The following is a 23836-nucleotide window of genomic DNA, read 5'->3' on the forward strand; positions in this document are numbered from 1 at the left end:
TTTTGTTTATTAGAAGTTCAAAACTTAAACATTTTATTGTTTTTTCCAGAGTTTGCACAGAACTTTCAGTGGGTCAAATTTCAAGACTGTATTGCAGTTTAGCATGTATATTGAACCTTAAATACACACACACAGACATTTATTTATACAATCAAGGAACAAAACTGTTGCAAAATTCAAGTAAAAATCAAACTAAATTTTCTTAAGATTGTTATTGACTGAACATAGACACCTGAGTGCCTTCCACTCAAAAAATGCTTTAGAGATCATAATTATAAAAATGGATAAATAATGGACTACATTCAAGGAATTGAAACAGTTCAGAGACAGGAATATGTCTGAGAAGGGGATAACTCAGCTACTAGAAATCCCACCATTAAAAGCATTACTTGCAAGTTATTTGTTCATGCCTAAAAACAAGTGAGACCTTCTTTTACAGATGGTACCTCTGCAAATAATTTTCACCTTAACAGTAATACTTAACATCTTACACCTGAAAGTACTACTTGGGTGGTATATGTGATAACCATATTACACATTTTTCCCATGTAATCCAAGTCACTTCAATGCAATTTAGAGTATAGACAGTGTGAGCTCTTTCTAATACAGTCAGTGAGCAGGCAGGGATGTTTCAGAAGTACCTGACAGTCACAGGAGGGGTCTATCTCTAGAAAAAGAGATCATAGAGCAAGGAAAGTCCTAGAAAACTCATTCATCTAAGAGTCTAAAATGTGGTAGGATGGATCTCGGCCACGTAGCAACAGAGAAGTTATAAGTAGAACTGCAAGAATGCTGGAGCTTTCAGTTCAGATCGGAATAGTAATTTATACAATAAATTACATAACATATATTTATAGATGTATTTATAAAATAAATTTAATATAATATATAAATTATATATTTATATGGCAGTCAAGTGAAGTCCCTGTCGACTGGTAAAAGGGAAACATTGCACCCATTTTTAAAAAGGGTAGAAAAGACCGACCTTTCAGCCTCACCTTTGTGCCTGGGAAGATCGTGGAACCTTCTCAGCCTGGAGAAGAGAAGGCTCCAGGGACACCTTATTGCAGCCTTTCAGTACTTAAAGGGGCTTATAAGAAAGATGGGGGCAAACTTTTTAGCAAGGTCTGTTGCAATAGGACAAGGGATAATGGTTTTAAACTGAAAGAGGGTAGATTCAGACTGGATATAAGGAAAAAAATGTTTATGATAAGGGTGGTGAAACCCTGGCACAGGTTGCCCAGAGAGGTGGTAGATGTCCCATCCCTGGTAAACATTCAAGGTCAGGTTGGACGGGGCTCTGAGCAACCTGACCTAGTTGAGGATGTCCCTGCTCATCACAGGGGGGTTGGACTAGATGACCTTTAAAGGTCCCTTCTAACATAAACTGTTCTATGATTCTATGATATTTATTGTTTCATATCAGTCCAAAGCATCTTTTTGCCCCCACAGTCTGAAAAATAGTACAAAATTTCTTTCCAGATCGATTCAAGCTTTTTGCTAAAAATGTCAAAATGGAGACCAAACTGTCAAAACCTTTCATTTAGAAAGAACTAAAATGAAACCTCTCCATCCTTTTCTTTTTTCCTTATTCATCAAGCACATCCTGATTACACAATAATTTAGTTCCTTAAAAGTGCATTTTTTTCTAAGATTATATTTTTGTCCTAATTTCTCCCAATTATTTGTTGCCCTGATTACAGAGCTTATGGCTGAAAAGTTGAATGTTGAGGTACATTGAGGTGAGGACATCAATAACATTATGTATTTCTGAAAGATGTCAAATGAAACCTTTGCTTCAGATATGTAAATCTCTAAAACCAGTGAGATCTAATCCCTAAATCATAGCCTGGTAGTTTGGGGCTATTCATACTCAGGAGTGGTAAGATGTTACTACCTTGTGAATGTGTACCTGAACCTTTTGTTAGAAGTAACTGTTCTCCAAACAAAGTTTGCAGAAACAAGTATGTCTAAGCTTCCCAGATGCCACTGGTGCTGTGTAAGCTGTGTATATCACAGTCTAGTGACCAAACTAAAAAAATCAACGATTTGGGCTAACAGATTGGGTGAAAAAGTGTGACAACCAAAAATGTAAGAATGTCTGCACTGAGTTAGACCAGATACCAGCATGTAGCCTTGCAAGTCCCTAGAAAAAATATAAACAAAATGCAAGCATTAAGATAAAAGTGTCCCAAATTATCTCCAAGCACCTACTGTGTTTCAGAGACTTTCTGAGGCAGAAGTGGGCTCATGGTATTTAATTGCCTTTGTGGACTTTTCCTCCATGGATTTGCTTTGAACCCTTGGAAGCTTCTAGTATCCACCAGGTCATATAACATTTTAGGTTAAGATTCTGTGTTGTTTGGAACCAGGCCTCCCTGATTTTTGTTCAGCATCTTTTCGTTCTTGCATTGGGAAGGACAGCGAACATTTTTTCCTTATTCACCTCCTCAATACCCCTTTTTATAAACCTCCACCCTTTTCCCTCTCAGTAGTCTCTACTGAAAGCTGAAGAACCCTAATCTAGCCAGTTCTTATAGGTAATTCATTCCATACATTTAATCCCCTTGCTGACCTCCTGTAGTGTCTTGTTTGTTACTACTTTGCCCATTTTCTATCAGAGAAGCTCACACACATTCCCTTCTGTTGACTCCTTTTAGTGGGGATATAACTTTCACTGGAAGGATGATTCACACAATGTAATTTCTTTAAACAGAGGATCATGAATCATAAGAGTTTGTCAGAGGGCATCTTTAGCTTATTTACCTGAGAAGAGGAAAGAAATTCTGCCCTCACGCCAAGTGGGGCTGGGGCTCCAGAAAGAGAAGGTAGGTCAGATAGGGATAATAACTTTGTGTTTATTTGTAACTGTACTCTTGACTTCAAGAAAGGTAGGATACAGAAGCCTTGCGCTGGTCATGTGAACTATACACTTTTTTAGTAGACCATGTGTATGTAAAACATTCCATTGAGACTGACAGATGCAATACAGGAGCTGCAGGAGCCCCATGGTCTTGTGGAACAGCAGCTGGTGGAAGAAACAGTCCTCTAGGGCATCTCAAAAGGCACTGGACACCTCTCTCTAGGTAAGTGATTGCTACCTAAATGTTACCTAACCTATGGATGTTAAAAGAGCCAACATAGTCTAGGGAGCTGTTTGGTGGGTCACATGCAGCCATATGGAGAAGGACTTGGGGGTACCGGTGGATGAGAAACTGAATATGAGCCGGCAATGTGTGCTTCCAGCCCAGAAAGGCAATCATATCCTGGGCTGCAGCAAAAGAAGCCTGGCCAGCAGGTCGAGGGAGGGGACTCTCCCCCTCTCCTCCACTCTGGTGAGACCCCACCTGCAGTACTATGTTCAGCTCTGGGGCCCCCAGCACAGAAAAGACAGGGACCTCTTGGAACAGGTCCAGGGGAAGACCACGAAGATGATCAGAGGGCTGGAGCACCTCCCCTATGAGGACAGGCTTGAGAGAGTTGAGGTTGTTTGACCTGGAGAAGAGAAGGCTCCGGTGAGACCTTATAGCAGCCTTCCAGTACTTAAAGGGGGCCTACAAGAAAGGAAAGATAGGGAGGGACTCTTTACAAGGAGTGTAGCGACAGGATGAGGGGTAACTGTTTTATACTGAAAGAGGGTAGATTTAGATTAGACATTAGGAAGAAATTCTTTACTGTGAGAGTCGTGAGACACTGGAACAGGTTGCCCAGAGAAGCTGTGGATGCCCCCTCCCTGGAAGCGTTCAAGGCCAGGTTGGATGGGGCTTTGGGCAACCTGGTCTAGCGGAAGATGTCCCTGCCCATGGCAGGGGGGTAGGAACTAGATGATCTTTAAGGTCCCTTCCAACCCAAACCATTCTATCAGTCAATGATTCAATGCAGGTATCTATGGTAGGGTGAGCTCAGCGTATCCCTAGTCTTCACTGACTATAATGACTAGATCTCCGTTGACTATAGTGGGAACATACCACCTAGCTGACATGTAGATACCCACATTCATCTCTTGATCTGCAAACTGACTCCCATCCTTTGTCCCTGGGATGATATACCTTCTCATGTGGCAGTCTGTGAAGGCTGATCAAGGTAAGGTATGGCTACCACCCTTTGGATAAGCATGCCCTTCTTTATAGTTGGCCTGCAAGCTGGCTAGCAGAGCATGCCTTCCTGTCGTGCCCAACTTCTGGTGGGTGATTTCTGCAATTGCAAAAGCCTGAGTCAGAGGCAGGTTAGCCTTACCTGCATACACTGAAAACTAAGCTTAATGTGTGTCCTCCCTCCCCTCATTTTTCTAAGTAGTTAATTATAGCACCTTCTACAGCAGAACATGTGTGAGGGAAGAGAGGAGATGGTGAGGGAAGGTGCAGTTCTTCTCCAATAAACCTCATTATAGTGCTGGGGGAGGCAAAGAAAGGCTGGATACAGGAATCAAGTGTTTTGATTCAATTAAATTCCCTTTGAGGATAGCCAGAACAACAGCCTCCTGTCCAGCCAGCTGGGAGTGAATTTACAGCACCTCAGCTTCCCACTGAAGGCTGCTGTGCCACCTTCCAGCATCCTGAGGTACACATCTCTGTGGGCTAAGCTACCTTATATTTACTAAAAGGTAAGAGTAGGCACACAACAGGATACCTACTGCTCTTTAAGTTCACACTTTGAGTTACTGCCTTTTAACATAGTGATGTAGACCTTTGCCTACACATCAAGTATGTCCCAGTTAATCATAGCAGGTGGAGCATTTAGCAGACTGCACTCTCCCTGTCTGTGGACACAGTTCTACTGGTAGAAAAGTCTGAAAACAGTACAGCTCATTTACATATCTAGAAAGGGAACAAATGACTCTCGTTTGCATAAATAGCTGTTTTCTCCCACTCTCTACCTCCACCAGATCTTATCTTCAGGAACCAAGAGTTATCTCTTTCTGACTGTTAGAAATCTACTGGTTGGTAGGAAGTGACTAAACAATATCCAGACTAGAGGGTCCCATCTGGCATGAGGTATTTCTCAACCTCACATCTCAACTGCAGCACAGGAGGTCTTTCCTTTCTTCTGGGTCTCTTTTTGACCCCTGGCACAGCTGATCATCACATCAGAGGATATGCAGGCCAACAGGGTCTGGCAGGTGGGATCTCACTGTGGGTGGGAGGTTGTGGGACTAACTGGGGGTAGTTCTTGCCCTGGCAGAGGAGAATAAGCCAACTGGGTGAGTCTCAATATTTCAGGCTTGTCAAACCTGATAGTGAAAGAGGGATTCATTTCTTTAAACCATAGAGGTCTACTTTGTGGGTGTTGACAAGCTGGGCTAGTGTTCCCAGTGTGTGGAGAGAGACACATTTAGGACACAGTTCCTCTGACCTGTTTTCAGTATCTCCTTGGGCTGAGATGGATCGTGCCTTATATTCCAGTGACAGTACTGATAAGATCTGACCTTAATATGTAGGGAGAGATGGTTGGCCAGCTCAGACCTAGCTGTTCGGTCAACTAAATCACACCTGAGATGTCAAAATAAAAGGACAAGGATCTTCCAACAAAATACCTCTAACCTAGTCTCTGCAAACACTGTTGCAGCCAGCTTGCCAGTGTCTTGCCTCTATGTAGGATGACAGATGGATGGCTGTGTAGGTCATTTAGCAGTAACTCACACTTTTCTCTCAGGAAACCTTCTCCTGCCCCTGTCAGTCTCTCATCCTAGCCAAGATAATGGCTGTTATGCTTTACACACACTTAAACAATGAAAATCTATTTAATAGACTGCTCATGGGATAATAATAAAGCATTTTTTTTTGCCTGACAATGGCTTAATTGTTTTCTCCTAAAGAAAATTTTCTTTGGAGAACAAACTTAGACTCCGCTGACTACTTCAGTAGGAAACCTGATATGAATATCATCTGAGATCATCTAAGGCAGTCCAACTGCAGCTGGATATGGGCCACTAGATGATTCTCTTGGCCCGTTGCCTTTCTCCTGGGAAAGATAGGGAGCAGATGCTGGAGTAGCACATAATAATTGAACAGCTGGGAGCCTTCTTCCATGCTCAGCAACCCAAGACAACATTTCATAGTGGGACTTCTGGTTTTTGAGGTAGGACTGCCATAAATTCTGGAAGTTTTGAGGGGACACATCTGGGGTTTTGTCTGTTTTGTTGTGGTAGGTTTTTTGGGGGGAAAGATGTTCTTTAAGACTGCAGAGCAAACACAGATGTTTTATCATGGAAAGAACAAACATTTTGTTGTGGAGGTTTCTTTGTTCTGCATCTTACCCTTTAGGATGCAGAAAAATAAGGCTTGCTGAGATACATCTGACTAACAAATAGGTGTTTACATCTGATTTATTTAGTCTTGGCTCCCTTTATACTTTATGAAAATCTAGTCAGGTGTTTTATACTATGTAGACTTATAAAGTGGGTGCAATGGATGACATCCTAACAGTGCCTCGCTCTCATTAATGTCTATATAGAGTGCACAGGCTGATTAGCCCAGCTGTACAGTGTAAATGTCTACATCTTTTGTTTGTTTTCTTTTTTTCCCTTCATATTTAGTGAAGTTACTGAAAGCTGTGAGATGTGGCTAGAGAAGATGGCATAACTGGAGGAAAATGTGCAAAGGAAAGCTTTGAAAAGTCTAGTTGATTCTTTCGGCTGCACCATGGTGCTGGAAGAAAACCAGAACTGAATGCATTCACAATGTGTATGTGCATGCTTTTCCCAACAGAAGGCATCGATGCAGCCATGGGGCTGTTACTGTGCCAAGGGCTGTCTGGTCTAGTGCTGCTGTTGTGGAGCTGTGTCCCCTCTGGGTCCTGCAACTGAACTAAGAGCCACAGGGACTATAACATAAAAGTAAGTAATTGGGTCAGGGATTTTCACACTAGACAGGTAATGGATTTAGTTGCTTTTATGACCAAACTGCCTTTTTTCTGCTTTGTTTAATCTGGGAGCAGGGTAAAGGCAAGGAGGATTTGAAATGAATTTACATGCTAAGGGAAATGGAAGATGGAGCTGCAGAAAATAAAGGGAAAGTGGTAAAAGATGAGCAGAAGAAAGGGCTTCCACAATGGGAAGAGCAGCAGTATCAGTGACATGGTTTAACCCCAGCCGGCAAGTAAGCCCCACATAGCCGCTCGCTCACTCCCTCCGTGGGATGGGGGAGAGGATTGGAAGGGTAAAAGTGAGAAACCTCATGGGCTGAGATAAAGACAGTTCAATAGGTAAAGCAAAAACCATGTGCACAAGCAAAGCAAACCAAGGGATTCATTCCCCACTTCCCACGGGCAGGCAGGTGTTCAGCCATCTCCAGGACAGCAGGGCTCCAGCACGCCGAACGCTGACTGGGGAAGATAAACGCCATCACTCCCAACGTCCCCCCTTCCTTCTTCTTCCCCCAGCTTTATAGGCTGAGCATGACGTCCTATGGTCTGGGATATCCCTTTGGTCAGTTGGGGTCAGCTGTCCCGGCTGTGTCCCCTCCCAACTCCTTGTGCCCCCCCAGCCTGCTCGCTGGTGGGGTGGGGGGAGAAGCAGAAAAGCCCTTGGCTCTGGGTAAGCGCTGCTCAGCAGGAGCAAAAACATCCCTGTGTTATCAACACTGTTTCCAGCACAAATCCAAACCATAGCCCCGTACCATCTACTATGAAGAAAATTAACTCTATCCCAACCAAAACCAGCACAATCGGTATCCCAGGTGCTGTGAAATTTCAAGGTAATTAGAGGAACCTCATCAGTAGCCAGCTGCTCTTACAGCACAGGTCTCAGAATTTGAGTAAGGATGTGGGAATATCAGCATCTCAAGTTCTTGACATGGATCTGTGGGGCCTGAGAGCAGCATGGCTGGCAGCAGCAAATCAGCTTGGCACCAAGTGTCTCCATGGGATGCCCTGGCAGAGGGGTCCTGTAGGTCTGCTACAGATGTTCAGACTCCTTTAGTGATCATTTTCCAGGTCTGGAGAGCTTTCCCTTGAGTGGTACTCTCTGCAGAAGAGGGCAGTGACTGGATGCTTTTGTGCACTGGATGCTTTTGTGCACTTACCTTGGAGGGAACATGTGCCACCCTGCTCATGTCCAGATACGAGTCAAAGGCAGCAGTTGTACGTCCCACCAACCAGCTCAGCCCCCTCTGGAGCTCCGCTCCACTGGTTTTCCAGCAACAAGTCCCACTCCTAAAGTACTGTCGCAGGGATCCTGGTGCTGCCTAGCTCTGAGACAAGGGAGGACGGGGCAGATGCTGCTGTTCCAGTGCAGTCACTGCCCTTCCTAAGTGTGTGTGCCTGAGGAGATCTTTTCCACAAACTCAGAGGGCTCACCCTGGACACGGGCCACCTGCCCGTCTGCAAATACCATCTGCGAAATGGTGCTTCCAGGTGAAATCCCTGCTCTGCTTCCCCTCCCTGACAACTCCAGCTACTTTATCGCTTTTCTTTGCAATCAACTCTTCTGTAGCTCAGGGAGAAATTGCCTGCCTTCACCCCCCCCTCCCACAGCCCCCTCTCCCTTCCAGCAGCGATGCCATCTTCCCTCCCATCACCGTGTTTTGCTGACCCTGTCACACTAATTAAAAAAAAAAAAAAAATCTCTGGGACAGAAGAAACGGTGCTTAGGTGACAGGGAGAAGGAGGATTTGGGGGAGGTAGGAGGAGGAAAGAAAAAGGGGAAAAAAAAAAGTGTTTGATTTAAGAAACTTAATTTGAATAAACCCCTCCTCCCGCTCCTCCTGATTGGTTTTCTTTTCTTCCTCCATATTAATGAGACTAGCCAAGGAAAAGCTATTGGTTCCATATCCCCTTTCCTTTCCTCAGGCACTTGGGGGCGGAGGTGTTTGCATTTCTCCGCAGGACCAGCTCGCTTTGCAGAGCATTGTCTGGGTATGAGAATCACACACACACACAGAGAAATACAGGGGCGAGCACACCATAGCAGAGCATCTAATCCAGCCTGAATATCCCTCTCCTCTCCCACCCCAGCCCCTACTTCCCGATTACGAATAATCCCCCCTAAAAAAAAAAAAAAAAAACAAGCAGGAAAAAAAAGAGGGGGGGAAAAAAAAAAAGTTTGCAAATCTCCTGCCTCCCTTCTTGGGTTTGTTTTGGGTTTTTTTGGTTGGGGTTTGGGGGGGGGGGGGGGTCGCTTTTTTTTTTTTTTTTTTCATTTAGCGATGGCAAATTCCTTCACGGCCAGGACCTGGCCCATCCCCTGAGCAAAGGCAGCCTGGACATGACCGGCAGGCGAGGGAGGAGGAATTTGGATTCCCTTCGGAGACACCGACCCCTCCTCCGCCGGGTACGAGCGAAGCGGGGGGGAAGCCCGGCTCCGGCCGCTCACTTCCCCCGCGGGCAGCCGGAGCTGGACACGTTCACCCGGGGACCCACTCGGTGTCCCTCCACCGCTGGCTCCGACCCCACCGACACCCACCCCGCCCCGGCACGGCGGGGATGCAGCATCTCCAGCACCGGGACGGATCCCTGCTGCGATGGTAAGTGCTTTTCTCCGGCTTCACAACATCCCCCCCCCCCCTCCATCCCCTCCTCCTTCTCCAGCCGGGGTAGCAGCGGCTGCCCGACCCAAAAAGCCGCTACCGCAGCCGGCGAGGAACAGGGGAACCGTCGGCTTGTCTGAGAGTGACATTGATTTACCGGCTCTTCCCTCATCTTCCCCAGGTGCTGGGAATACTTCTTTTGGGGAGGGGGGAGAATCGCATGCGAGGCTTTCTGCCTTCAGCCACAACTGCAGGCTCTGAGGATGCGGCCGCAAGAGAGATTTGGTTCTTTTTCAAACAAATAAATCGCCCCTTTGCAAGTGGTGACAGGTTAACGTGCTCGGTATGGGAATCACGTCTGTTTTTAACGCAATATGGCTGGTAAATAAAACCCGATTGCTAACAGTCCCCGGTGCTGCTGTTGGCATTTTCGAGCTCAAGGCTCCCTTTGCAGTTCTGCATCTTCACCTGCCGCAGAAACTCTGATTCACCCTTCAAGCAGTGCACCAGGACTCCTCTATTTTTCCTGGGGGGTAGTAGTAAAAATTGCTGTTAATGTGCCTTTGACCTCTGCTTGCGTGCCTCTGTGCACTTCTCCTTATCGGTGTTTGAACAGCTGGCTCTAATAATACCATCTTTATGCAAAGCACATCTGAAGTCAGAGGGACAGCATACAGGACAGACTCTTTACCGCTATGCTGTGAATTTAACATGCGAACACTTCAGGTATGTATTGGAATTTGAAGAGTTTACAGCCAAGGAGAGAAAGATAATGCAGCACGTTGTTCAGGACTGGAAAATGCTTGGAAGAAAGATAGGTTCGTTTAGTGATATAGCGGTGTTTATGGCTAGATGATCATCCCACTTACATAGAAACAGGTCTGGAAGAACTCCCTGCAAGTCAGTGGCTTTCGTCTGCATCTAATCTGCTGCTAAACAGAATCTGGCCTTTAGCCTGAACGATATAGTGGAGTAGCACTAGAGGTAATTACAATAATAATAAAAAATAGTAACCAAAGTGAATAAGGCAGCGAAGTGACCTGATTCTTTCCTAGGGTATTATGGATTACCATCCGTCTTGTGTATGTTAATCACAGTGCAAGTGTTGGACTGATACGGCAATATGCAATGTAACTGAAGTAGTGTTTTGAGTGTGGGTTTGTTTTTTTTTCAAATCTGTTGGACTCAATAAACAACAAATGGATTTTCATTTGATGTTATTTGGGTACACAGCCATCTCACTTCTCTGTTCAGCCTATGCAACTCTGGTCAGGTACAGTGGGGAAACGTTTCCCTGGCTAGCACACGCTAATAAAAGGGAATGTATGATTACTTAAGGTTGCTGTCAATGACAGCGTGAAGGCAAACTCCTTAAGTGGTGTTGGTGTAGCTACAGAGAAAGAACACATTATACAAGCGTCTATACTTGGCTAATGCAAAACCACACTGGAGCTGTCTTGAAAGAAGTTGTCCTATAGGATGGGTAAGGCAACTCTGCTCCAATCTGATGAATAATTAAGGAATGCTATTCAGTGCAATAATGGGAGTTGGATTCAAGTTGATGTCTCTGCTTGTGTCTCAGTTGCAGTTCTGGGTTATGGTCTCCTACCTTTTTTTTCCCTGTTTCTGTGTGCTGAGGGTAATGGTTGCTGCTTTGTTGTTCATTCAGGACAGCTACAATTGATCTGTTATTGTACTGGCAATTTATCTTGGACATCGCGGAGTGGAAGGTTTCTGTTTTGTTTTCTCCAATCGAAGGCATGTGTGCAGTGACTGGAAGGATCACCATTGGCACTGAACAGACTCCAAGGTCATGGGGGGCTGTATGTGTGATAAATGCACATATTTATCTTTAAACAAGAAACTAGCTTTGTGATCGCTTCTTGTCTTTAGCCTTCCATCATTTGTTGGGGTCCCTGCAAGAAAACAGGAGGGGTCCTTCCTCCCTGTAGATTTAAGATGTCTGCTGTTTGCATGGTGGTGCCACAGCCACATGTAGCTCTAGATCTGCTGTTGTCTGTGTATATGTGAAGCTCATAAACACGGAGGCAGAAGCTTTGTTGTGGGATGCTACCAGGGAGAGAAAAACAGAGATTTCTGAGATTGTGGGCTGCGCTGTTGATCACGTTCAGACCTTTGTTCACCACATCTCTCTTCATTTGGCTGACTGAGCGAGCATCCTAGAGATATTTTTTCTGGGGTTGAGTTCCATATGTGCCTACGCCTTTGATAAGTTGAGACCCATGTCTCCAAGCTGATTCATTTCAACATAGCAGATTTTGTTTTCCTTTCCTTCTTTCTGAGCACACTTAGTACAAACAGTCGAATTCCTAAATTAGCTCAGATTATCTTTTATTTAATAAAACCAGAGTATTTGAGTTAAGAAGCACTGAGAAAAAGTAAACTCAGGACAGGATCATGCTGTAACTCGTATCTGGTGGAAAGACCTGCCAAAATATCGGGTCTTACATTTAGTCCTGATTTAACAGAGGAGTTATTTATTCACTACAGTTCTCAGGACAAGTAAACTGATATCAGGATATAGAAGTCGGTGGAGATACTGAATTTTATTTCACCCCGCTATTTGGCCCAGGGAGTGCAGCCTCAACATTTAAGTCAGCAAAGTGTATTTTTGTGTTGGCTCACGTTCCTTTGTTTCCATTCCCTGTTCTCCGTTCACATCCAGCCATCCCATATCACCTGTGAAGACAGCGGGGGTGGGATTTGGTACACACTGCAGCCAACAGGATTTTGGAGTGAGTTTTTCACACCAGTGTAGAAGTGGAACAACTCTACTGAAACGGATGTAAACGTACCAGTGAGGAACTCCCTCTTTTATCCTATCCAGAACTTTAAAGTCTTCTTTGCTGATAATGTATCCTCAGGGATAGCTGTAACACCACTCTGTTTCACAGTACTCCTGCTGCCCGATATATACAGCATCCCTTGATGAGGTACTTTTCTAGTTCCCTCGGTCCTGAATTAGTTCTGTCCTTAAGAAATGCTCTGCATACAGAAAGGTATTTGGTAGTTTTCCACAGCGCTAACAAGTCCTAGAATTCATGTGTCTGTGGTGGCTGTTGAAACGCTGTTTGGATTGCAATTGAGTGGACACAAATATATGGGAAGAAAGGCAGACTTTTTTGCAGAACGCTTCACGACAGAACGTCAGGTCCTCACCCTATTGCTTTGCGTGTGTTTTATTCTCTGACCACCTTTTGCTATCTCAATTTATTGATCTGTCATCTTAGGGTTGAACTTTTATCTCCACAAGACAAACTAGGAACTCATGTAAAACAAGCCAGATTGTTCAAGTCTTGTTTATGTAATTCACTGCAGTTCATTGATTGTATCCCCATGCAAGCTGATGGGCTGATCTGTAGAGTAGCCGGCTTAATAATTTCAGGGTAGAACTTCTCAGGAGGTGCTAAATCGTTCCATCTCCTGAAGAAAAGGTAGAAGCATCATCACACAGAGCATTTAAAGCTAACATGGCTGTTGTGCTGAGGAATATTCCCTTGGAAAGGTTCCAGCAGAAATACACAGACGCAGTTGCAGGGACTCTTGTTTGCTGCTCTGATTCTATACTACTGTTGAATCCAAATTCTTCCGAGATACGTGTCCCATGAAATGAGCTGATCTGCATTTGACATTAGAGTTTATCTGCCCTGGAGATATCCTGACAGTCTCATTCCTGCTCATTCAGGTGTCACATTTTACTCTTGGATGGCTTAAGGTAGGATTATGTTCTGAAACTGCTCTGATCTGTTTATTTGACAGATTCATTAAAAAAAAAAAAAAGTTTTAAAAAGTGGGAAAACCTATGCTTACTACCACTGTTTAAAAAAAAAAAACGAACAAATAACCCCCCAAAACCAACCAACAAATTAATGCAATAATTCTAGTTTTTGTTAGCATAACTCATAATTCACTCTAACACTGACAGAAAAGGGGATAAATATTTATATGGTCTAATTCTTCTTCTTAATAATAGATATAACAATAGCAATAATAATAATAATTTCTTTTATAACATGTTGGGAATATTGAAGTCTAAGAGCTCCTTACTGAACATAGAACATTAAACTTCTGCCACGTATGTTTGCAGTTTTGTCCGTCCAATGTTGAGGCATTTCACAAAAAGCCTCAACCACGGTGGCTTTTGCACTCCATTAGAGATGACTGGGTCATGATTGCTCGGGAGCTGCAAATGGAAAGATAATTATAGTCCGTTATCTGTGATTTGTTGGGCCTACTAAATGGAGCTGATGGTTAGGGCAGGAAAAGCCCTTTTAATCTGCATGGTGGATTAATAGCCTAGATTTTTTATTTTTATTCTTTAGATCCTTAGAATGAGGCAAGTTTTGCTACTTTCTTTTCCTGCAAGGGACAGTATATTGTTCTATCTGATTGGGTGTGGGTTCTTAAGGAAAAACGCCTTATTGAAGGGAAATGTGACAGAATCAAGTTCTTCTTTTGCAGGGAGTAGACATATCATTAGTTCAATCTCTGAGGAGTGGAAGGGGTATAAATGTCCTCCTTCTCAAGGTGAAAACTTGGCCCCAAAGGATCTGCTGGCAAATCTATCATTCATTTCATGTGGAGGAAGGCTTTCTCACTCAGGAGAAGTGTTTGGCAGCCTGGGTGACGTTCATCTACTCTCACTTAAGCATCTGAAAACTAGATGGTGACATCCAAGCTAATCATCCCAATTGACTATATTATAAGTGGGGAGGGTGGTTCATCTCATCCTGAAGTGGGTCAGATGAATCACCCTATGGAGGTTCTTGCAGCAGCTGGCTCAGAGATACACATCCAAAATCAGTGAGATGAATCCTTCCATGGTATCTCAGAGATATCCCTGGGAAGTGTAATTCCTCTCTTGCTCCCATCTTTTCTCAGGGGGAAGACTGGTAATTTTTTGCTAGCTCATAGCAATAGCAATAGCAAATTGTGAAGGATGTTAAGTTTTCTGAAAAGCCCAAGCCTGCTGTGGTGGCCCCAAATCTTCCTCACCCACATCTTCCCTTTATTCAACCAATGGCAGACTCAGCCTGTCCCTCGCAGGGAGAATTCATGCCACATGTCCCAGACAACATTCTATCTACTTGTCTTTTTTAAATTTTTTTTTTAATTCTTCATTGATTATTTTAAATCTCAGAGGCTTCCTCAGTGTATCAACACTTCCTGTCTTCAGAGCATGTCCAATTGCTAAGAGGAATTTGTCAGTTGAAGCTTGTATGTGATTTTGTGAACAGGTGGGGATACATCAACACGGGGACATATCTAGGATGGCTACATGATTTTCTGCAGGCAGATGCAAGCTTGCTCTGCCCGTTCCCTGAGCCAGCCAGAAGCTGTGCAATGCTCCAAGCCTCATCTAATATACCCTACTTGTCAATAGCTACACTGTAAGTTGCAGGAAGATGGAGATGAATGCTGACCAGACCTCATTAGCTTAGGGTTGGCATCTTGTGAAATACATTTTGACCAGCTTGGAGCACTTGACGTGCTTAGAATTAGGTGACCTAAAAGCCAGCTTTTTGCCATAATCAATAGCTCAATGCTTTCTTATTATAATGCACCCACCATCTGTTCTAAGCTAAAAAAATCCCCGTCAGTTGATAAATGGATTTAACTAACACCTTCGTCTCTAACTACGGCCTTTAAAAATATTTACCAAAAACCAAATAATGAAAAAAAAAAAAAAAAAACAACAGGTGAACCTCTCAGAACACATTGGTATGTAGACTGGAATTAAAGCTGTAGTAGTAAGAGATACACTTCTCCACAGCGGAAAGAAATCACATTTGTTTGGAAAGGGAGTTTAAAATAGCTAAGATATCCTTAACTATTAATTCCTTTTCCTGGAATGGCAAGACTTTATTAAGTCATAACATTTCTGTTTCTGCTCTTACCGTCACATTTTTGAAGTAGGTTTACAGAAGATTTTTTTTATTTCTAGCAAAAATATAAAATGGCACATTCACGTCCTAAGTAAAAAGCATTTCCTTTAAAAAACAATTTTTGTAATAATGACATTTATCTATGTATCCAAATTCTCTAACTGATGTAACTAGTACGAAAAGCCAAATATGAGCTTGGGCTTAGTACAAAGATGTCGGACACACAACAGAACTTTCTTAGAGTTGGCATAGAAACAAATTATATAAAGAAGCCAGCACAAGTGCATTATATAAAGGCCCAAGTTAAAGTTAGTAAAGTTACTCATTTCCTGTGTTTGAGAGAGCTGGATCTTTGGATTCCTTCCAGGAGTTTTGTGCTCTGACTTAAGATGCAGAGGAGATGAGAGAGCATCAGAAATACCGCAGATGCTTAAGCTCTTCATGACTAAGGCTGTGAATGTGTCACAGCTGTCACTGGAGCCTTGGATTCCACAATCCACACTCATTCACTCGAGTTGCATGAAGTTTGACAGCTTGGATGGTGGTTTTGTGCTAGTGAATGGGTTAGTTAGCCGAGATGATTATGTACAGTGGGCGAACAGCTGGAACAAACTTCATTAGAGAATAGTACTTGGTGACTGCAGAGGAGCGAGCAGCATGCAAAGACATTATTAGCTGTGTTGAAGTTGCTTCTCTGCAGCATTCAAGTCTCTAGACACTGCTCTATATTCTCTAGTTTTTTGTTCTCTGACTTCCTCTTCGTACCACAGCTGGATGTAGTAATGATGGTTGTGGAAAAGAGCCTTCAGAGACTACCAAAGTCTGAATGTTATTCAGAAGAGGAGAAGAAATAAATGCCACAGCCTTTCTGGTTCCCCCAGCAAGTATACCCCTGACAGATTTTCACCTCCGGTATTCAACTCATTTCCTTTTCTTTGTATGGAAGACTTGCAGGTCTCTTTTGCTAAGATAGTTTCTATCATGCTGACCAGAAATGGGATTCAGCTCGCAGATTAAGACACCTAAAGATAGGTGTGCATTTTGAAGTGTCTACCTGTATCTAAGTACATCCTGTTATAGTCAAAGGGGATTTAGGATGCAGTTCAGTCACCCAAACGTAAGTGGCATCCGAGATCCCCTGGGGTATCTAACACCCACTAGGTATCTGTAGGTACGATGCTTATCTACAACACATCTTTTATGCTCTGTATGAGGGCAGGTAAAATGCCCTGGGGTATTGGTGACAGCAAACACCAGCGTTTAGGCTACTGATTCTGGTCCCAGGCCAATGAAGAGTCAATATAGATAAATATAGTTATCTACTATAGCGTGAGCTCTGTAACTCTTTAGCCTGAACAGTCTTCAATAAATGCCACTGAGATAGTTTAATCTGCAGTCTGAATCCTGCCCTGGGTTTCTGATCCCTCCTGATGGTTTAGAATGAGACTGATCAAACCTTGGCCTCAGTGCTCTTACCACACACATAAAGAGTTCAGTTGATTTTCATATACTCTCACGCAGGGCTTGGAAATACCCTTTGGTATTGCTGTCTTGGGATATCACAGTTAAGATACTGGGCCACAAAAGGATTACTACATTGCAAGTGTATCCACTTAGCTCCAAATCATTCCTGGAATTATTTTCCCTGAGACAACCTTGAGACTGCATTCCCCTTTTTCCCAATTCAGCTACCACAGGCAGCTCCTGGTCATCCTGTGATTGAATAATCTAGAAGGTGTTTTTCTCCCTGTATAATTTAGGGCTGAAGTATTCCCAACCTGAGCTTCATCATTTAGTATGTTGCCTTGTGCAGCTCACTAGGCCATGCTGGCTCTGTCCTGTTATCTTAACCATTCTCCCTTGATCTGTGCATCATTACTGTCCTAATCTCAAGCAGAGGAAAAGGTCAATCCACACAGACGTACTCGGGTCATACCTATGATCTTGCTTTACTTTCCTTTTGACAGCCTGACTGAATATTCTCACTTTATCCTGACACTTCTGGGTGTCCAAGACACAGCTCTTTTGTTGCCCAGCTTTCTCTCCCCTGTTACTTCTAGGTTCTTTGACTGTTTGTGATTCACCAACTTCAGCCTGGAGTTTTTCCTTGTGACTTCTTTTCCCAGCTTCCTTGAGACGTAGGTTCCCTGAAGTTTCTGCATCTTTATTGCAAAAAGACCTTTCTGTCCAAGTTCGCTAGAGCTGCTGACTTTTCTACCTGATTCTCTCAGTTTCTCCAAACTCTCCTGTTTGGAATGAAGACTGTCAGCTACACACCTACTCTGGTGAAGGTTTGTATTGCTTTGCTTTGCTTTGCTCTCTTTTTTTCTGGGATGTTCTCTACCTCCAGAAAACATGGAGCTGGGTCCAAGGCGATTAAAGCAAAACATGACCTATTTAAAGCAAAACTCTTCAAAGAACAAGGCTTTAATGTTATTCTGATAGGCCCAGCTTCTTCAAGCTCTTCTGGGAAGTTTTTCATTTGGAAAACCTCTGATGTAACTCTTCCTGAAAGAAAAAGGGTTTTTTAATTTTTCAAGATCCATTTTATCTGTAGCTTCCTGGTCTGGCAAAATAAACCTCACATCTTCCTAGCAGAAAAGCAGAAACCACAAAGGGTTCTCCAAACTAAAAGCCTCCCTTTTGACTCTGTTGTCTTGATTTTATTTTTTTTCTACTGATAGCTCATTAAATTGACCTCTTGCTTTCCTTCCCACTGTCCCTACTGAATTAGAACAAGGGCATAACTTAGCTGCTGTACTATTCCCAAAGAGCTTCTGAGACAACCCTCAGTAAGTAGATTATGTATATTTTGCAGCAGTTTCATGGACACCACTACCGCATTATGCAGTACAATGGATGTGACCCGTTGTCAAATCTATCCACAGCCACAAAAAGTTTAGTGTGTGAAATGTCATTAAAAATATGAGTATGAAAGCATGCAAGCAACAATGTGATCACTCAACCACACAACTTAGATAATTTGTAACACCTGGCTATTGTCTTAAAAGGTGAAAAAGAAGCTCACCTGAACGTTAACATGCCATTCATTTCTTCGCTAACTGGAAAAGCTCTCACCTGATATTCTGCTTCTGAAATGTCCTGGGCCATTTCCAAAATGCATCACTCTACTGTGGTACTACTTCTGTGTGAGTCTGAAAAATCACTAGTTTTAGTGCCTCAGCATTTACATTTAGCCTGCAACAGGTAAAAGATCAGACCAGAGATCATAACCTGTACTACAGAAAACAATGTGCATTTGTATCAGGAATGACAAAGGTGAAGGAGACAGACTTGAAGATGGTTGAACCTGTCTTGCTGTTTCACATCACTACAACTGCCCTCAACATAATAATCTCCATCTTTCCTCAAAATGCATCTCCAGACTTATCTTCCTTGGCTCGTGGAGCAACTTAGATCAGAATGCTGTCCCGTCATCCTCCTGCCTTGATTTTCAGCACTTCTAAACATTGTAGTAACCTTTGTGGCATTTTTTTCTCCTCTAAGATCAAGAAGGCTAAGAACAATGACTGAGGTAAGGGAACATGAAGAAAGAAAAATATCTAATGTGCTCTATATTGAACTGGTAGTAGTGACATCATCTGAAGCTGACCTTTACTTCCAACAAAGAGCTAGTCTCTAAAAAGATACAAACTCCTCCATGCTCAGTGAAATGAACCATACTGATTTGCCAGCCCATTTAATAATCAAATGAGCAAAAGAGTAAAGAAATGCACATTCCTCCAAGTACTTTCCACTCCCCTATGTGCCATGCTTGTTCAGTACCCTTTTTGCAATGTGCCTTCTCTGTTCAATTGGGATTCAGGCTCTTCTTACCAATGCCATGACTTCAGACAACATTAAGATGAGATCCATAGCTGGCAGCTCTATGTTTTCATGCCTGGCTTTACAAAACGTTCTGTATGATTCCACACCTTATTCTTTATTTTCTGTATCAGTAGACTGCTGTCTTCAGCGACTCATAAGTAACAATACAAAGCAGGTGAATTACAGTGTGACTTACACGTTGCTCTGCCTGTTTTGAGTTTTCCCCTCTTAGTTTCCTGTGAGAAGTTTTGGAAGAGCCCCTACACAATGTTTTGTAATGAGCTAAGGGAAGGAACCACTGTTATTAACGTCAGCAATGTTGAAATGTTGGTCAAATATATTCTTCCTGCTTGTTGCAACTTGGCCTTACTACAATACCATTAAATCAACGAGAGATGACCCTTTCTTAACATGTCTCTCAGTAAATATTCTACCAATGGTCTTTGAATTTTTTAAAAATAAATCATCTAAATGAATCGGTCTGTATATTGAAACTTGTTTGTTCATTTGGTGATTTCTTCAACATGTTGCTCCAATAGCAATGAAGCTCCATTGCAAATGCACAACACCCTGCACATGAGACATCTGGAGAGCTTACAGTTTAAACAGATTTCTACAATATATCTATATCTGAGATACATCTAAGGAGCATAAGAATATAGGGTTCAGTTCGTTTTTTCCTGAAGCAGTAATTTAAAATATATCAGATGACTTGTGCCCCAAAATGGCCTTTTTTCCCCACTGTCCATTAAGGGAGTCTGGGATGACTTGGTTATCTATAAACATCCACAAAATAGATGTCTGAAGTTACTGGAGGGAATTCCACTTTGATTTGCATAAAGATCTATAGAAAATTTGAAGGAAAGCTAATAGTGGCGTATAGTTTCTCTGAGGACTTGTATACTGTTGCTATCAAAACACTCTCTTAACTTTCCTCATGGATTTACAAAACAAAGACCTTTAATGTCACGGATGGAACGCTAGGGTTAATAGATTTAAAGCAAAAAAAAAAAAATCAAAATATTTCTTTCATAGAGTTACAGAATTTAAAAGTGAATACTTACTCTTCTTCTCCCAAAGGGTTTCTTAAAAGTATCACTGTCATTATACTAAATTGGTAGTTAATAAGGAATGATCTGTAGAAAACTCACAACCTCAGAGTTCTTATGTGCTTAGAGAAGCACAGACTCATCGTCAAACATTTATCAATTGCTTAGGTTTTGCAACATGCTTTTTTATTTTTATCATACGTAATGACAGAAATTTCTGTTGTCTTTTCAAGATAAAATAAATCTCCCTTGATGTGGAAGAAACTGCTTTCAGTAAGATCTTTTCAGCAATGGTACATTTGCTTGACTCAGCACTGGCATGAATACCAATTAGACAAAATGGTTAGGAAAACAGATTATCATTTACACTGCTGTAATGGGAGGAAAACAGGAAGAATCTGCAGTAACCTGGGAGACTGATTTCCAAATGAGTTGTTCTCTATGCCACATTTAATAAATAAGATATTTAACAAATAAAGGCCAACACCACAATTACAAACAATGCTCAGGGAAAATCACGGCCCAGAGACTGTTCTCGTAGGCAGTTTGGATGAGGCCATTCTAATTTGTGGTAAAGCAGTTTAGCAGACTGGGTAAAAGTGGTGACATGTTACTTGACCTCAAGGCCAAGGAACGGTCCCAGACCTGATGTATTTAGCAATGTAGTTGTAACATTAAAGTCTATTTCTTGTCCTTGCCCCTGCTATGAAACCACCATTGGTGGTTGTTGGCTCCTTGCTTTGCTTCCTCGAGCCCCTTATTCACAAACAAGTAGCTGACAAAACACTTCTGATACAAAGGGGGTGATGAATTTAACAGAAAAGCAAAGGCTTCTGGTTGGTTGGACAGATAGATTTTTACTTTGGTAGAGGATTGCTCAGTGGTTATTCAATTGTGGCCATTGACAGATGGATTCACTGTGGTCCAGCTGTTTACTTGGACAGAACAGCTTTGCTTTTAGACCTTTTAAGCATTTTTGGTCTAGAGGCCACACAAAGGAGAGTTACAGAGAGCCAGATTACGCTTTTACACGAGGGGAAGGGATATAGAAGACTAGAGACTGCAAGGAGCTAGGGACACACCAGAAGTAAACTTATCTATGGGGAGATGTTCTCATTCTGGGATAAACATAACAGTACATAAGCTTTCCCTGACACTGCCGAGGAACCTTAGGAAGTAGGATCTGACATGGACACATGTCAGTGGTAACGAGAAAGTATTTTAAAAGCTCAAATGCCCTGAAATGATTTTATGTTAGTGAAGTCTTTCCACGTATTCTATTTGGCCCATTGTCTGTAAGTCTTGGCTGAGTACCCGGTAATTAAAACAAATAATTCTGTTCGTTAGTTGCTGCCTGTTATAAGCTATATCTCTTTTCAATGAATTTAGCCACTATTTGCTTCTTAGTCTGCAGCAGAACTGGTGACAGGGGCTATCTGCATGCATGCTCCTGTTTGAATGTATTTCAGCAGAATACATTGTTTATAAAGTTCTTTGGGATACAAGGGACTCTATGACTGTGGAATACTTTGGCTGTGCCAATGCTGAGAAATTAAAGACCACTAGAGAACATCCTGGACCTCTGAAATTTGGTCATTAAACTGTTATTAAGTTATTATTAAATTAATTTTAAATTATTTACATGGCACGTTGAATGGGATTGCAGACAGGTCAACTGAGATTCTTCTTTGCAATGCCTGGACACAGTTCAGAGATTATCAAATTTCATACATTGTTCCCAATAGGCAGTTTGCCAATGGCCGCTCTGTTTGAAGGGCAAAGAGCTTAAACAACCTATATGTACCCTGTTGGCCTCAATGCAAGAAAAGCATACATCTAAATTATTGGGGGTGGGGGGAAGGTGAAGTATGGCTGAAAACACCACCACAAGTGAACAGACAGAAAAAATTCTGCCTTGTGCCTCCCACATTCCCTAGCTCCTGTGCTATTCTAGATCTCCTGGCAGTGCTGTTGGACTGCAGAGGGGAGTATCTTAAGGCAAAATCCTTTGGCTTAGTCATGACTCTATGCTTTGATATCTCATGTTGTGGCAAGTCTGGACTATGGCTTTTCTGGAGCATCAGAGTTCAATCTCCCCATGCAGTAAGGACTCAGCTGAGACAGAGCAGGAGGGATCTCCCTTGGTAGGCAGACCTGATTCTCCAGGGAATTGGGAAGTGTGTTGGAAGAGAGAGTTGGCTGCATGTTAGAAAATCTGTATACTCAACTTGGAGATTCCTAGGAAGTTGTTTCCTTAGTGACAATAACAACAAGAACAATTTTAGATTATTTTCTTCAGGTCTGTTTTTAGTGGTTTAGATCTGTTCAGAAGTCAAAGAGTACAACTGGCACTTCTCTGCAGAAAGGGGGTTTTTTTGGTTATTTTTCTTCTTTGTAGCTCACACTGGCACGTAGGAATTCTTGTTTATAATAGGGATCTGTCTTAATAATGTTGGCATTTTTAAATTCACAAACACTGTGGGAGCTGAAGGAACAGATCTTGCAGGATTCTTAATGTGTCTTGTAAATGGTAGCAAGCTGGGAGGTTATCTCTGCAACGGGAGTGCTGTGGGCCATGTAGGGTAGACACACCTTAAAGCCTACCCAACTCCAATGAGAAGGTACTCACCAACTCTCAAAACTAGGCTTGTAACAGGAAAGAGTAGGAAAGTGAAATAGAAAAAACAGCAGAAAATTGTGTTTAAGAAACAAACCTCGACATAAGCCAGCAACTTCCATATTTGCCACTATACACAGTAGATTCTGAAAACAAATTTTGGAATCTGATTTGGGAGAAAAAAAGAAATTAGCTGCAGAATGGGACTGTTCTAGCAATGAGACTAATTTTTTGGTTTAGCGTTTGCTGAAGAAATCCTGTAGGATGAATACCCGCTCTGCTTCCTAACAATTAAAGACCCTGAGCACAATCAGAGGAATTTAGCTTTGATTTCCAAGAAAACAAAACTGACTGAAACTGGCACAAAAATGTGCAGTTTGGAAGCTGGGAGAACTTTTAGAGGTCACAAGGTGCTAGTGAAACAGAGGTATAACAAGGAAAAAAGTGTAAGGACTTATGGGCTGTGACAGAAGGAAGTCCCAAGAAGTAAAACCATAAAGATGGTACTAAAGAGCAAACTCTATTATCATGTCTGAATTAGAAGCGCAGTCAGTATAGGCTTCACCTTTAACAAAAGAAAAGAGCTAGACATCTACAAAGAGTGACTGAAGTCAAAATATGATTCATGCAATGGAGGTGTCTGGCTCTTTTTATTAACAGGAGAAAGAGTTTTAAATATCTCTGCTTATAATTTAAATGCTAAAAAGTAACCGGGGAGGACTCAAGCCCTGGTGACCAGAAGCAGTACAGTCAGTTCACTAATACCTCGTGATATTTTCTTTGTTCAGAACATCACGTAATTATAAATAAAATTCAATGTCATGAGGAACTTTATTTTCCCTTCCTCAGTCAGAGCAGTGGGGCTTAAAACATTGTGTATGTGTGCATTTCCAAAAGTGTTTTTAATTTCTGTTCAATTCTAACACAGTAAATCATTGTTCAATTATGAATTGTTACGAAGTAAATCAGAAT

General features: G+C 42.3%; 1 protein-coding gene across 5 annotated transcripts in view; it reads left to right on the forward strand.

Moving 5' to 3' along the window:
• The first annotated feature begins 9148 nt into the window (after window positions 1-9148).
• ADCYAP1R1 (ADCYAP receptor type I) overlaps window positions 9149-23836 on the forward strand; it is a 149010-nt gene continuing 134322 nt past the window's right edge. For all 5 annotated transcript variants that reach the window (XM_052807956.1, XM_052807960.1, XM_052807979.1 and 2 more), the window contains exon 1: window positions 9149-9461. The gene's annotated coding sequence lies outside the window, so the exon portion shown is untranslated. The remainder of the gene's footprint in view (window positions 9462-23836) is intronic.

Source organism: Harpia harpyja, chromosome 1 (assembly GCF_026419915.1).
Source record: "Harpia harpyja isolate bHarHar1 chromosome 1, bHarHar1 primary haplotype, whole genome shotgun sequence".
Classification (NCBI taxonomy): domain Eukaryota; kingdom Metazoa; phylum Chordata; class Aves; order Accipitriformes; family Accipitridae; genus Harpia; species Harpia harpyja.